We start from the raw sequence: 16,418 nt of genomic DNA, 5'->3' as shown, positions 1-16,418 counted from the left end.
TAGTCTCCATTGATGGCACCTAGCAGTTGACAGCCCCATCCCTGCACCTGTATACCCAGGCCAGTGCACAGACAGTGGGGTGTCCATGTTTTCTCCATAGAGGATGTGTATAAAATGGATTTCCCCTTTAAATTATGGCAATGCTTGGGCGAGATTAACCTTCATAGGAGATATACTGTGTGATCCTTGAGCTTACTCTGCATTGGGTAAATCCCATAATCTGTGAACATATGGGATGGGATGCATGTCACTTTGTCAAGAAACCATCAGATGTCATTATGGGGACACTATGTAGGGTCACTAGAGATGTCATTAGGGGGAGACTATGTAGGGTCACTAGGGATGTCATTATGGGGACACTATGTAGGATCAATCGAGATCTCATTATGGGGACACTATGTAGGATCAATAGATGTCATTAGGGGGACACTATGTAGGATCACTAGAGATGTCATTATGGGGACACTGTAGGATCACTAGAGATGTCATTATGGGGACACTGTAGGATCACTAGAGATGTCATTATGGGGACACTATGTAGGATCAATCGAGATCTCATTATGGGGACACTATGTAGGATCACTAGGGATGTCATTATGGGGACACTATGTAGGGTCACTAGAGATGTCATTATGGGGACACTGTAGGATCACTAGAGATGTCATTATGGGGACACTATGTAGGATCACTAGAGATGTCATGGGGACACTATGTAGGGTCACTAGAGATGTCATTATGGGGACACTATGTAGGATCACTAGAGATGTCATTATGGGGACACTGTAGAATCACTAGAGATGTCATTATGGGGACACTATGTAGGATCAATCGAGATCTCATTATGGGGACACTATGTAGGATCACTAGGGATGTCATTATGGGGACACTATGTAGGATCACTAGAGATGTCATTATGGGGACACTATGTAGGATCAATCGAGATCTCATGGGGACACTATGTAGGATCATTAGGGATGTCATTATGGGGACACTATGTAGGGTCACTAGAGATGTCATTATGGGGACACTATGTAGGATCAATCGAGATCTCATTATGGGGACACTATGTAGGATCATTAGGGATGTCATTATGGGGACACTATGTAGGGTCACTAGAGATGTCATTATGGGGACACTATGTAGGATCAATCGAGATCTCATTATGGGGACACTATGTAGGATCACTAGGGATGTCATTATGGGGACACTATGTAGGATCACTAGAGATGTCATTATGGGGACACTATGTAGGGTCACTAGAGATGTCATTATGGGGACACTATGTAGGATCAATCGAGATCTCATTATGGGGACACTATGTAGGATCATTAGGGATGTCATTATGGGGACACTATGTAGGATCAATCGAGATCTCATTATGGGGACACTATGTAGGATCATTAGGGATGTCATTATGGGGACACTATGTAGGATCAATAGATGTCATTAGGGGGAGACTATGTAGGATCACTAGAGATGTCATTATGGGGACACTGTAGGATCACTAGGGATGTCATTAGGGGAAGACTATGTAGGGTCACTAGAGATGACTTAATAGTCATAATAGAGGCATTTAGGTCATTGTTATGGGGTCACCGAATATAGCTGTTACTAACTGTGGGTGCACACTGATTGGCAGTATAGGAATAGGTACTTAAGTAATTAATATGGGGGCACCCTGACTATAATACACTGGGGCAGGCTCTATAGTTATTATTATGGGGCACCCTGACTATAATACACTGGGGCAGCCTCTCTAGTTATCATTATGGAGGCACCCTGACTATAATACACTGGGGCAGGTTCTCTAGTTATCATTATGGAGGCACCCTGACTATAATACACTGGGGCAGACTCTCTAGTTATTATTATGGGGGCACCCTGACTATAATACACTGGGGCAGCCTCTCTAGTTATCATTATGGGGGCACCCTGACTATAATACACTGAGCAGGCTCTCTAGTTATCATTATGGAGGCACCCTGACTATAATACACTGGGGAAGCCTCTCTAGTTATCATTATGTGGGACCCCTGACTATAATACACTGGGGCAGCCTCTCTAGTTATCATTATGGGGGCACCTTGACTATAATACACTGGGGCAGCCTCTCTAATTATCATTATGGGGGCACCCTGACTATAACACACTGGGGCAGCCTCTCCAGTTATCATTATGGGGGCACCCTGACTATAATACACTGGGGCAGGCTCTCTAGTTTTCATTATGGGGGCACCCTGACTATAATACACTGGGGCAGGCTCTCTAGTTATCATTATGGGGGCACCCTGACTATAATACACTGGGGCAGCCTCTCTAGTTTTCATTATGGGGGCACCCTGACTATAATACACTGGGGCAGGCTCTCTAGTTTTCATTATGGGGGCACCCTGACTATAATACACTGGGGCAGGCTCTCTAGTTATCATTATGGGGGAACCCTGACTATAATACACTGGGGCAGGCTCACTAGTTATCATTATGGAGGCACCCTGACTATAATACACTGGGGCTGCCTCTCTAGTTATCATTATAGGGGCACCCTGACTATAATACACTGGGGCAAGCTCGGTAGTTATCATTATGGGGGCACCCTGACTATAATACACTGGGGCAGGCTCACTAGTTATCATTATAGGGGCACCCTGACTATAATACACTGGGGCAAGCTCGGTAGTTATCATTATGGGGGCACCCTGACTATAATACACTGAGGTAGGCTCTCCAGTTATCATTATGGGGGAACCCTTACTATAATACACTGGGGCAGCCTCTCTAGTTATCATTATGGGGGCACCTTGACTATTACAATCTGTGAAGGTATTCTGATTATCGTTATCGGGGCACCCTAGTTATTATTTACGTTTTGCTAAGGGTAACACGGTTGTTATATGATACAAATGATGAATCTGTCCATGAATGTGGGTCCTCCCCCATTCTATCACTGACGGTGGAATCACCCAGCTTATGGCTATACGCGGCCCGCAATGGTTTCTCCCTCAAAAAGGGGGAGTTGGATAGTTTGCGCCGCCCCCCCCTGCGGGCCACCCTTGGCGTCACGTGACTGCGCTCCACCGCGCGCCTTCTTCCCCGTCACATGGTACGGAAAAAAACGAGGCTTAGATGTTTATGGTCTCCGCCTCCCCTGATTACGAAAGGGGCGGGGTTTCGCATCCACCAATCGCCAGCAGGTAGTCGTGGTATCTGGGTGTGGCTGTGGAAAGCTGCAGAAGCTCCCGCCTGACAGGGAACCGAGAGAGGGGAGCGGCGGAGCCGGGAAGCCGGAGGCAGCGGGAGGTGAGCGGCTTCTATACACAGTCTGTTCTTGTATATAGTGCAATGTATTTACCTCCCTTTAAACATTGCCTTTAAGACATCAATTTTTACCCTCTGGCTTGGCAGCTGGTGGGGAAACTACAACTCCCAGCATGCCCTGATATGCTGCGGCTGCCAAGGCATGCTGGGACTTGTAGTTTCCCACCAGCTTGAGGCTCCCAGGTTAAATATTGATGCCTTAAAGGGATTGTGTCATGTCTTGATCATTGACCTCCCATACATAGAATATTGGACCCATACCTTTAATTATAGCATGTATTGATCAGAGCCAGGGTTAAAGGGGCGGGCGTGGGTATTGATTATCTGTGGGTATGATCTATGCTGCCGTGTATAAGAATAATCCAGGGACTGGATTATGGATCACGATTATTGATTAGGATTGCTGAAGGTTAAATATTTGCTTGTATAATGGCGCTGTTGCTGAGCCGTGTTTGCAGTCTGCGCCGAGGACCGGCTACGTTGCGCTTCGTTTAGGATTATAACAGCGCAACGTCCCATTCATTGCTTGTTTATAGGATTTTCTGCTCCATTCCCCCCTCCCTTGTGGTGGATGATATGACGGCTCCGTGACCTTCTGCATCCTACAGTGCCGCAACAGTTTCTGCTCTGCTACATCTACAATTCAAGGACACGTTACACCTGATCCTCTCCATGTACAAGGAGCCATTTATTAATTAGTGACTGGCTGTAAGATGGTCAGGCTCCGCCCACACTGTGCTCCTAAGCATAACACTGCGCATCTGTGTTATTAAGAGAGTCCTGTATTATACTCCAGAGCTGCACTCACTATTCTGCTGCTGGTGCAGTCACTGTGTACATACATGACATTACTTATCCTGTACTGATCCTGAGTTACATCCTGTATTATTCTCCAGAGCTGCACTCACTATTCTGCTGCTGGTGCAGTCACTGTGTACATACATGACATTACTTATCCTGTACTGATCCTGAGTTACATCCTGTAATATACTCCTGAGCTGCACTCACTATTCTGCTGCTGGTGCAGTCACTGTGTACATACATGACATTACTTATCCTGTACTGATCCTGAGTTACATCCTGTATTATACCCCAGAGCTGCACTCACTATTCTGCTGCTGGTGCAGTCACTGTGTACATACATGACATTACTTATCCTGTACTGATCCTGAGTTACATCCTGTATTATACTCCAGAGCAGCACTCACTATTCTGCTGCTGGTGCAGTCACTATGTACATACATGACATTACTTATCCTGTACTGATTCTGAGTTACATCCTGTATTATACTCCAGAGCTGCACTCACTATTCTGCTGCTGGTGCAGTCACTGTGTACATACATGACATTACTCATCCTGTACTGATCCTTAGTTACATCCTGTATTATACCCCAGAGCTGCACTCACTATTCTGCTGCTGGTGCAGTCACTATGTACATACATGACATTACTTATCCTGTACTGATTCTGAGTTACATCCTGTATTATACTCCAGAGCTGCACTCACTATTCTGCTGCTGGTGCAGTCACTGTGTACATACATGACATTACTCATCCTGTACTGATCCTTAGTTACATCCTGTATTATACCCCAGAGCTGCACTCACTATTCTGCTGCTGGTGCAGTCACTGTGTACATACATGACATTACTTATCCTGTACTGATTCTGAGTTACATCCTGTATTATACTCCAGAGCTGCACTCACTATTCTGCTGCTGGTGCAGTCACTGTGTACATACATGACATTACTTATCCTGTACTGATCCTGAGTTACATCCTGTATTATACTCCAGAGCTGCACTCACTATTCTGCTGCTGGTGCAGTCACTGTGTACATACATGACATTACTTATCCTGTACTGATCCTGAGTTACATCCTGTATTATACCCCAGAGCTGCACTCACTATTCTGCTGCTGGTGCAGTCACTGTGTACATACATGACATTACTTATCCTGTACTGATCCTGAGTTACATCCTGTATTATACCCCAGAGCTGCACTCACTATTCTGCTGCTGGTGCAGTCACTGTGTACATACATGACATTACTTATCCTGTACTGATCCTGTATTATACCCCAGAGCTGCACTCACTTGTTGTCAGATTCCACTAGCAGAATAGTGAGTGCAGCTCTGGAGTATAACACAGATGTAACTCTGTGGATCTCTGTGTCCAGTATTTCTGGGGATCCTGGGCTGTGCTCTTCCTCGGACCCTGTACACATGGAGAGGAGCTGAGTGGCTGCAGTGATACTTGGCTCGGGCTCCGGTGACGATGTAGTAACCATCCTCTCCCCTCCCAGTAACCCTGTAAATTGTGATTCATGTTGTGTAGCAACTGTTAGTAGGAAGGATCCGAGGCTGCACACCCTCTCCATGTTTCCTTGCTGGGAGTGATGTCATCACCTTGGAATGATCCGGTGGAGTGTTCCCTGCATTCTCCAGGAGAGCTGGGCTCCGGGGCCGGGGTCACACATGGGGGGCAGGTTCTCCTTTGTTTATGTTCTCGCTGTTTTATTGGGTATTTCCCTGTTTTTATAGGCCGCACACCTGGCAGAGATCCTACAGATACAGAGATGTGTGACCTCGGATTTTCCCTGTTGGAGGAGCTACATTAGGAAAAGATCAGTCAGAAGGGGTGACCGTACACACTGCAGCCAGTGTGAGGCATTGTGTAGTCATACCGCTCTATATGCTGTTAGTAGCAGCAGGACTGTGAAATATGGATTTATATTCCACGAGTTCAGCTTGGGGGGGTCATGTCCTCACACTGCTGTGCTCTGTGCACTGTATTGCTCCACAGTCCCTCCCCTCAATGCACAGAGCAGAGCAGTGACCATGATGTCATCGCTTCCTTGGTGCGCTGCGACAATGGAGCTTACAGTCTATGAGGATGAGGGGGAGACACGAGAGCTTACAGTCTATGAGGATGAGGGGGGGACACAAGAGCTTACAGTCTATGAGGATGAGGGGGTGATACAAGAGCTTACAGTCTATGAGGAGGAGGGGGTGACACAAGAGCTTACAGTCTATGAGGATGAGGGGGTGACACAAGAGCTTACAGTCTATGGGGATGAGGGGGTGACACAAGAGCTTACAGTCTATGAGGATGAGGGGGTGACACAAGAGCTTACAGTCTATGGGGATGAGGGGGTGACACAAGAGCTTACAGTCTATGGGGATGAGGGGGTGACACAAGAGCTTACAGTCTATGAGGATGAGGAGGTGACACAAGAGCTTACAGTCTATGGGGATGAGGGGGTGACACAAGAGCTTACAGTCTATGAGGACGAGTGGGTGACACAAGAGCTTACATTCCATGAGGACGAGGGGGTGACACAAGAACTTCCAGTCTATGAGGATGAGGGGGTGACACAAGAGCTTACAGTCTATGCGGATGGAGGGGGTGACACAAGAGCTTACAGTCTATGAGGATGAGGGGGTGACACAAGAGCTTACAGTCTATGAGGATGAGGGGGTGACACAAGAACTTCCAGTCTATGAGGATGAGGAGGTGACACCAGAGCTTACAGTCTATGCGGATGGAGGGGGTGACACAAGAGCTTACAGTCTATGAGGATGAGGGGGTGACACAAGAGCTTACAGTCTATGAGGATGAGGGGGTGACACAAGAGCTTACAGTCTATGAGGATGAGGGGGTGACACAAGAGCTTACAGTCTATGGGGATGAGGGGGTGACACAAGAGCTTACAGTCTATGAGGACGAGTGGGTGACACAAGAGCTTACATTCCATGAGGACGAGGGGGTGACACAAGAACTTCCAGTCTATGAGGATGAGGGGGTGACACAAGAGCTTACAGTCTATGCGGATGGAGGGGGTGACACAAGAGCTTACAGTCTATGAGGATGAGGGGGTGACACAAGAGCTTACAGTCTATGAGGATGAGGGGGTGACACAAGAACTTCCAGTCTATGAGGATGAGGAGGTGACACCAGAGCTTACAGTCTATGCGGATGGAGGGGGTGACACAAGAGCTTACAGTCTATGAGGATGAGGGGGTGACACAAGAGCTTACAGTCTATGAGGATGAGGGGGTGACACAAGAGCTTACAGTCTATGAGGATGAGGGGGTGACACAAGAGCTTACAGTCTATGAGGATGAGGGGGTGACACAAGAGCTCACAGTCTATGAGGATGAGGGGGTGACACAAGAGCTTACAGTCTATGAGGATGAGGGGGTGACACAAGAGCTTACAGTCTATGAGGATGAGGGGGTGACAGTGCTGCTCTGCTCTGTGTTTGCACGGATTGTATGCGGTGGTATCGGGAGCAGGCGAGGTCCTGGAGCAGTACAGTACAGCTGCCAAGTACTTACCACTCCTGTGTTTTCTCCTGGTGCTGCTCTGCTCTGGGTTCTTACCCCGGGGCATTTAAACAGTGTCCTGAATCGGGACACGGAGTGGTATGGCAGGAGAGGACCTGGGATCTGTAAGGACTTCTCAGCTGCATTCACCGCTACCCGGCCTCCTGCACCAATGATCTACCATCAGTTATGGAGGTGCTCATTGACAGCAGTGTGTGGTACCCAACTTGTGGCCTGGCAAACCGCATGTTCCCCGTGTATGCGGCTTGTGCACACCTGCTCCCCCCCCCCCCCTTTTAGCTGTGATGAACTTGGCTGCACTTTATGTACATGCTCAGCAGTAAAGCTCTGAAGACACTAGGAAGGAATGACTCCCCTCATTGGACAACTGCTAGAGTGATCTGGAAAACAGGACTGTGGAGTTGGTGACCATTTTGGAGGAGTTTGGAACATGATGTTATCCCCTTCCTTAGTCAAGAACCCCCCCCCCCCCCACCACTTGGTCACATTCACATGTTGAGGTGACAGTGATGTCACGGCTTTATGTCCATATGTTAGGATCCCTGCTGCGGCGGCTGTGACCTCAGACCATGGCCGCTGTTATCACGAGACCTGCCGTCTCCCAGCGACTCTGCCCTCCGGCGTGTTTTTGGTTTTCACTAATGAAAGTGTAATTAACTCGCGGGCATGTAACGCCCGTGACGGGGCGTGTGATTGCTCTGGCGTCTCGCGGTCACGTGACTAATATCCCCCCCCCCCCCCCCCTAAGACCAGATCACACAGTGAAGATACTCCATGTCCGCAATGCATTTCCCTTGCTTTTGATGTAGAAGAACCGCGTCGTTCTCCTTAAAGGGATACTCCATAGTGACTTCCCATTGGCAGGTGTGATCTCATTGCAAGTGTTTCCTCCGGGTCCTCCGGTTTCCTCCCACACTCCAAAACATAATACGGTAGTAGATTGATTAGATTGTGAGCCCCATTAGGGACAGGGACTGATTTGGCAAGATCTGTGCAGTGCTGCAGTATCTGTGTGCGCTATATAAATAAAGGAATTATTATTATTTAGTTATTAAACCCTAAATAGAACAAATCTCCTCTGATATATGTCATACAGCTATCCCCCCCCCCATATACTCGCGTGCTAGGCCCAATGTGTCTGTGTTGAGTATCTTGTATCTCGCGCCTGTCATCTTCCATTCCACTGACGGAACCACTCGTCCTGTGTCATCCGCATTGTGTGTGTAAAGAGCTCGTCCCATAATAGAGAACAATGAGAACTCCTCGGCTGCCATTGTGTTCCTCCCCTGCGCCGTGTGAGCTGAATGCTCCCGTGTTGTATAAAAGCAATTACCAGCATTGTATTCTACACAGAGGCCATTACACCGCGAGATAAAGGAGATACTGTAAAAATATATCTATTGTTCTCAGATATCAATACGATCTACAGCTGGAAATGTGCACAGAACTACATTAGACCGAAGGCTTCCTGACAGATACACATGTTATGTTTCTGTGTTACACTCCAGAGCTGCACTCACTATTCTGCTGCTGGTGCAGTCACTGTGTACATACATGACATTACTTATCCTGTACTGATCCTGAGTTACATCCTGTATTATACCCCAGAGCTGCACTCACTATTCTGCTGCTGGTGCAGTCACTGTGTACATACATGACATTACTTATCCTGTACTGATCCTGAGTTACATCCTGTATTATACCCCAGAGCTGCACTCACTATTCTGCTGCTGGTGCAGTCACTGTGTACATACATGACATTACTTATCCTGTACTGATCCTGAGTTACATCCTGTATTATACTCCAGAGCTGCACTCACTATTCTGCTGCTGGAGCAGTCACTGTGTACATACATGGCATTACTTATCCTGTACTGATCCTGAGTTACATCCTGTATTATACCCCAGAGCTGCACTCACTATTCTGCTGCTGGTGCAGTCACTGTGTACATACATGACATTACTTATCCTGTACTGATCCTGAGTTACATCCTGTATTATACACCAGAGCTGCACTCACTATTCTGCTGCTGGTGCAGTCACTGTGTACATACATGACATTACTTATCCTGTACTGATCCTGAGTTACATCCTGTATTATACCCCAGAGCTGCACTCACTATTCTGCTGCTGGTGCAGTCACTGTGTACATACATGACATTACTTATCCTGTACTGATCCTGAGTTACATCCTGTATTATACCCCAGAGCTGCACTCACTATTCTGCTGCTGGTGCAGTCACTGTGTACATACATGACATTACTTATCCTGTACTGATCCTGAGTTACATCCTGTATTATACCCCAGAGCTGCACTCACTATTCTGCTGCTGGTGCAGTCACTGTGTACATACATGACATTACTTATCCTGTACTGATCCTGAGTTACATCCTGTATTATACCCCAGAGCTGCACTCACTATTCTGCTGCTGGTGCAGTCACTGTGTACATACATGACATTACTTATCCTGTACTGATCCTGAGTTACATCCGGTATTATACTCCAGAGCTGCACTCACTATTCTGCTGCTGGTGCAGTCACTGTGTACATACATGACATTACTTATCCTGTACTGATCCTGAGTTACATCCTGTATTATACCCCAGAGCTGCACTCACTGGGGCAGATTTATCAAGCAGTCTGAAAGTCAGAATATTTCCAGTTGCCCATGGCAACCAATCACAGCTCAGCTTTCATTTCACCAGTGCTCATGAATATTTTAAAGGGGAGCTGTGATTGGTTGCCATGGGCAACTGGAAATATTCTGACTTTCAGACACTTGATAAATCTGCCCCACTATTCTGCTGCTGGTGCAGTCACTGTGTACATACATGACATTACTTATCCTGTACTAATCCTGAGTTACATCCTGTATTATACCCCAGAGCTGCACTCACTATTCTGCTGCTGGTGCAGTCACTGTGTACATACATGACATTACTTATCCTGTACTGATCCTGAGTTACATCCTGTATTATACCCCAGAGCTGCACTCACTATTCTGCTGCTGGTGCAGTCACTGTGTACATACATGACATTACTTATCCTGTACTGATCCTGAGTTACATCCTGTATTATACCCCAGAGCTGCACTCACTATTCTGCTGCTGGTGCAGTCACTGTGTACATACATGACATTACTTATCCTGTACTGATCCTGAGTTACATCCTGTATTATACTCCAGAGCTGCACTCACTATTCTGCTGCTGGAGCAGTCACTGTGTACATACATGGTATTACTTATCCTGTACTGATCCTGAGTTACATCCTGTATTATACCCCAGAGCTGCACTCACTATTCTGCTGCTGGTGCAGTCACTGTGTGCATACATGACATTACTTATCCTGTACTGATCCTGAGTTACATCCTGTATTATACACCAGAGCTGCACTCACTATTCTGCTGCTGGTGCAGTCACTGTGTACATACATGACATTACTTATCCTGTACTGATCCTGAGTTACATCCTGTATTATACCCCAGAGCTGCACTCACTATTCTGCTGCTGGTGCAGTCACTGTGTACATACATGACATTACTTATCCTGTACTGATCCTGAGTTACATCCTGTATTATACCCCAGAGCTGCACTCACTATTCTGCTGCTGGTGCAGTCACTGTGTACATACATGACATTACTTATCCTGTACTGATCCTGAGTTACATCCTGTATTATACCCCAGAGCTGCACTCACTATTCTGCTGCTGGTGCAGTCACTGTGTACATACATGACATTACTTATCCTGTACTGATCCTGAGTTACATCCGGTATTATACTCCAGAGCTGCACTCACTATTCTGCTGCTGGTGCAGTCACTGTGTACATACATGACATTACTTATCCTGTACTGATCCTGAGTTACATCCTGTATTATACCCCAGAGCTGCACTCACTATTCTGCTGCTGGTGCAGTCACTGTGTACATACATGACATTACTTATCCTGTACTGATCCTGAGTTACATCCTGTATTATACTCCAGAGCTGCACTCACTATTCTGCTGCTGGTGCAGTCACTGTGTACATACATGACATTACTTATCCTGTACTGATCCTGAGTTACATCCTGTATTATACTCCAGAGCTGCACTCACTATTCTGCTGCTGGTGCAGTCACTGTGTACATACATGACATTACTTATCCTGTACTGATCCTGAGTTACATCCTGTATTATACTCCAGAGCTGCACTCACTATTCTGCTGCTGGTGCAGTCACTGTGTACATACATGACATTACTTATCCTGTACTGATCCTGAGTTACATCCTGTATTATACCCCAGAGCTGCACTCACTATTCTGCTGCTGGTGCAGTCACTGTGTACATACATGACATTACTTATCCTGTACTGATCCTGAGTTACATCCTGTATTATACTCCAGAGCTGCACTCACTATTCTGGTGCTGGTGCAGTCATTGTGTACATACATGACATTACTTATCCTGTACTGATCCTGAGTTACATCCTGTATTATACTCCAGAGCTGCACTCACTATTCTGCTTCTGGTGCAGTCACTGTGCACATACATGACATTACTTATCCTGTACTGATCCTGAGTTACATCCTGTATTATACCCCAGAGCTGCACTCACTATTCTGCTGCTGGTGCAGTCACTGTGTACATACATGACATTACTTATCCTGTACTGATCCTGAGTTACATCCTGTATTATACTCCAGAGCTGCACTCACTATTCTGCTGCTGGTGCAGTCACTGTGTACATACATGACATTACTTATCCTGTACTGATCCTGAGTTACATCCTGTATTATACTCCAGAGCTGCACTCACTATTCTGAACTCTGCTCTGAAGCAAAACACCTAGTACAATGTAAGTCTATAGTAAACCATGCCGTGTACATATCCGATAGGTTATATTTTTACCGAGGCTTCGGATTTGTGTATTCTGCTTTGTGCTGGGGAGGGGGACGTCGCCTTCATCCTGTGACTTTTTGTTTCAACTAAAAAGGGAAGTCTCATAATTGGTGACTTTGTAGATGAATGTTTGGGATTTGCTTTGTTTCTATGGGGGAGGGGGGGGTGATACAAGAGTTTTGCTATCACCGCTTCTCTTAAAGGGGTTGTCCTGTGTCAAACATCTCCTGCTGTCATCTCTTGTACAGGTGACCCCTCCCGCTGTCTTTGGTGTTCTCCAAGATGGGAAGGCATGCTGAGATTTATAGTTCAGCCACAGGTTTTGGGTCACTTTTTAGAAATACGAGTCATCTTGACTTTCTATTGTGAGATAGATCTACTCTTCCTCATCTTAAGAATGTTACCCACCGGGGCATTTAAGGATCGTACTACACCTTTAATTGGATTAATGACTTAAAAATTTCAAGGCCTAAATCTCTGTGTGAATGATGAGATCCTGGAGTGGACTCCCATGCTCCTTTCTACATCTCCGGGTCTTGGGTTCTGAGTTTTTAGGACCCTCGGTGATTGCAGCAATCAGTATGAACTGTCATGGGACATGCATGCTTTTCCAAGCTTGGCGTGCATGTGTTAAGAGCGGTGGGAAGGAATAGCTGTCTTCAACATGGTGGTCATGTGCGTTTTATCATCCACACGTTTGGCCAGGTCTGGCCTCTTCGTGCTGCTGAGATTACGTAGTCCCTATTTTCGGAGGCCGTAATCTCATTTGCACTACTTATCCCGCTCTGAATGATCCGTCAGCTGTTTCGCGGGACAATTTTTTTTCTATTTATTTCCCACGCAACATTGCAGACCTTCCCTGCGGCAGTATGGATTCAGCACTGACGCGGTGGCATCACCTTACAGTCCCCTCGGGCGCCGTTCTTCACGTTCACAGTAAAACGATGTTCTTTCTAATGTCACATCGCGCCCGGAGGACCCATGAAGCTTGTGTCGGTAACGGCCAGTAGAGCAGAGGTTAATCGTTGCGCCAGTTTTCCTGCACGGCACACTTTTTGGAGAATTGGGGTTTACTTCCGTAATTCCATATAGGAAAATGATCGATTATAGCAACCGACACAGGATCTGTTTGATATAGGATCCTTAGGCTCGGAGTTGCCGGCTGAGGGAAGGGTTCTTTGCCCCCAAAGTAGGGTGGAGTTTTTAGTCTTGGTGCCACGTAGACAAACATATTTGGGTCTAAAAAGGTTCATCATAAAGCAAAAAGTGGTCTTGATGAAGGTCACAACTGGCATAGATGGACTACTTTCTGAATGGGGGACCATCTCTTGCTAGCGATTTGGAAGGAGACCCCCTAAAAGTCAGTTTCGGGCCCTTTCAAGTGCTTATAACATGACTTCTCTAGAAGAGACAATCTGTGGACAACTGTTTTGGTTTACTATTTCTCAGGGTTCGTAAGGCGAGCAGATCTTGAAGCCTCCTGAATTGGGCAATCAAATGGGCCATGTGTTGCCAACGTTGGACCAAACCGGCCACGTGTTACGAAACGTGTTACGATCTCTTTGCTTCCTGATGGACCATCATCCCTGCTGACGTGGTGGCCCATTTTGGACCACTCCTTGTGCTCAAATGAAGTGATCTCTCTAGTCCAGTCTCTTGACCTCCCGCTGTAGAAATTTCCCTCTAGTTTTAGAGAATGGTAACATGGCTTTAGAAGAAAAAAATTGCTATTTTTACAAAATGTGCTGTTTTTTTTGTGTTGGCTAAACACGACGCTGTTGCTGTACCAACATAACTGGAATAAACTTGATCTGAAAATAGTAACTGAATCACCACTTGGCGGAGGACCGAAAACCCACTAATGATGAGAAAGATTGGCATAGTCAAGTGCGTGATCATAAAAAAAAATGACCAAACAATCCTCAACGGATTCCAAAAATTAAAGTAAAATTTATTGAGATTTTTCCATCGTGATATGGATGTGTCTTTGGCAGAGAAGAGGCTCTTGGTACCTGGAAAAGCAACCTCTCCAAACACAACCTTGTGCCCCCACATTCATGATTAAGTCGGCCAAGCAGCTTGATATTATCCAACCATTTGATGCGTTTGGACTCTCCATCGCTGGTGGTGGTGGCAGAAAAAGAAGATGTGGACACTTGTTCTTCAAAAAATTCAATTAATAGTTCTCATAGGAGATAAGCCAGCGTTAGGATGTTTCTCCAAGTATATATGTAAAAGTCGAGGTCACTACCAATAGCTGTTGGTCAATTGAGCATTTAAGGAGTATGACCACCAAAGGGTCATCCATGGTTGGATTTCAGACGGAACATCATACCATGAATTAAAGAGAACCCGTCAGGCAACATAACCCCCCCTAAACTAAATATATTTTCATAAACTGCCATTAGAGAGCATTGCCTCTATCCCTTCATTGTCCCTCTACATGCCTGTAAACCTAAGCAATGAGGTCCTAAAGCTGTATGCAAATGACCTGTGAAATGTCCAATGAGTCATTAGCATATTCAAGCTGTCCAGCTTATTCATGGGTGGGAGGTACAGCCACACCCACCAGTGCATGACTGACAGCCTGTATAATGATGTGCTTCCTGGTGCTGGCGCAGCCTGTGTGTGTGTAGGAGAGGTAGGAGAGATACAACAGCTCCAGGCTGCAGGCATGTTATAGCAGAACATGTCAGGTACTTGTGTAGCTGATGTCTGTGTATTAGGAGGATGCAGCATGTCAGCAGATGCAGCACAGACACCAGCAATGCTTTACTATACATTACACACAGACATGAGGAGGGGGAACAGGGGTGACATCACTGCCTCTGACCATGTGACCAGCCTAATTTACATAATAAAGAATAGATGATTTTACAATGAATAATGTATGAAATAACTAGATAAAGGCTGTGATGGATCCTTGTGAGCTGCTCCAACAGGTAGAGGTGACAGGACTAGTGACACAGACCTGATGACAGGTGTCCTTTTAGGGTCAGCTCAAGTTTTTTTTTTTTTTTTTTTTTTTTTTTAAGGCTGGGGTAGTATTTTGTCCATATTCCTTCTTTTTTTTTTAAGATCCACTATAAGATAACTTCAAAACAAGTTGCCTCACAGCGATCCTAATGGGTGGAAATTTGGACCACAAGAAAAAAAGTTACTTGGCCTCCATCTTCTGTAGAAAGTTGGCCCAGTATTTGTGACTAGCTGTCCAGCAAAGACTCATATCCGTTTTTTGGGGTTACCTTGACTGGATGAATCTTCTCCAGATACACTGTTTTACAGAAGAACCCTAATTTTAGCAGCAACCCCTAAAGTGAGCTGTAGAGTTGCTACAGAGACCAAGGTTGGCCATATAAAACATTGGTTGTCCATGAGGCTGGGTGGAATTCGGCATCTTCTCCTATCTTTTGAGGGCCCATTATGTCTATCTATTCTCTCTGTCCAGTTTTTGCTCTCCAAGTGTTTTAAATTAAGCCTAAAACCAACTCTGCTCAGAGGCTGAAGAAGCCCTTTAATGTGGATTGGAGAGGTGTTCCTGTGTTGATAAAACTAATATAGACGTCGCTCCAAGTCCTCCGCTAGTTTGTATTCCGGTTCTGAGCGGAGCTTCCTTTTTTTCTCCTCGGCTGGTTTGATGTATGTCTGCGTCTCTTGAAAACTGGAACAGAGTTTGCCAGAGGCGGCGCGTTGATATATCTCGAATCCTTTTTTCCAAGGCTTGATAAGAGGAGAGACCCTTTCATGAAAGTGTTGGGAGATGCTGAGATGTAAATGCAGTTTTTATGCTTCAGTATACGATAATGCTGTGCACATTGCCCATGCTTCTTCTCCATCTCCAGTATTGGGGGAAACTCCGGTGCAGCCTAAA

General features: G+C 45.9%; 1 protein-coding gene across 3 annotated transcripts in view; it reads left to right on the top strand.

Annotated features, from left to right (window-relative positions):
- Positions 1-3,148: 3,148 nt before the first annotated feature.
- PACSIN2 (protein kinase C and casein kinase substrate in neurons 2) overlaps positions 3,149-16,418 on the top strand; it is a 55,726-nt gene continuing 42,456 nt past the window's right edge. For 2 of the 3 annotated variants that reach the window (XM_072145342.1, XM_072145340.1), the window contains exon 1: positions 3,149-3,297. The gene's annotated coding sequence lies outside the window, so the exon portion shown is untranslated. The remainder of the gene's footprint in view (positions 3,298-16,418) is intronic. The other variant, XM_072145344.1, reaches the window with a different exon arrangement.

The sequence above is a fragment of the Engystomops pustulosus genome, chromosome 4 (assembly GCF_040894005.1).
Source record: "Engystomops pustulosus chromosome 4, aEngPut4.maternal, whole genome shotgun sequence".
In the NCBI taxonomy this organism is placed as follows: domain Eukaryota; kingdom Metazoa; phylum Chordata; class Amphibia; order Anura; family Leptodactylidae; genus Engystomops; species Engystomops pustulosus.
This window is presented reverse-complemented; position numbering and strand designations above follow the sequence as displayed.